Consider the following 742-nt stretch of genomic DNA (forward strand, 5'->3'; position numbering starts at 1 on the left):
AAAAGATGGTTAATATTTAATGGCATACAGGAAGTGGGAAATGATAAAATATATAAAACCAACCATAAAAAGAGTCATTATAATAACTAGAAATGTGTTTACAATTGTCAACAGTGGCTGACAAGATTCAAAATTCCATTTACTTATCTTTTAAACAGTAACCTCAGGAAAATTAGGAGAGTATGTTTCTCTGAGCTGAATAATTAAATGCCAAGAAACTCACCACTCAATATGTAATTTATTCAACATCTTGTTGTTTGAAGGAGCCAGTGTTTGTACATAGGATAGATTAAATTCCTAACAACATCTGGCATGAACAGTGGACTTGGCCCTAACCATATTAGCATTACATTCATAGAATGACAGCTGAATGGATCAATGGAGCTTGTATCTAATGGGGTAGATTCATGACTGCAGCATAATAAATCAGAATGTTTTAACCTCTGGTCACATACACCCTGGCCTGGTGCTCCTTACAAACTATATCAGGGAATACAGGGTAAATTCCTGTTGTCAGATCTAATGGTGAAATATTCTGGCTTCTAACTTACTGGGAAAGCAAAGTAAAATTTCCATTCCAATAATCTGGATCAAAACACTTCCTGATTGCTATAGTCAATTTATTCTGTCACTTAATTAAACTCAAAGCACTGTAAATTGTGTAAGTAAGCAAAGGAGAGAAAGTCTACCTCTTTAACCTTGAAAATCATTCCTTAGGACAAAATACCTTAATTTTGTTAAG

Source organism: Myotis daubentonii, chromosome 1, assembly GCF_963259705.1.
Source record: "Myotis daubentonii chromosome 1, mMyoDau2.1, whole genome shotgun sequence".
Taxonomy (NCBI): Eukaryota; Metazoa; Chordata; class Mammalia; order Chiroptera; family Vespertilionidae; genus Myotis; species Myotis daubentonii.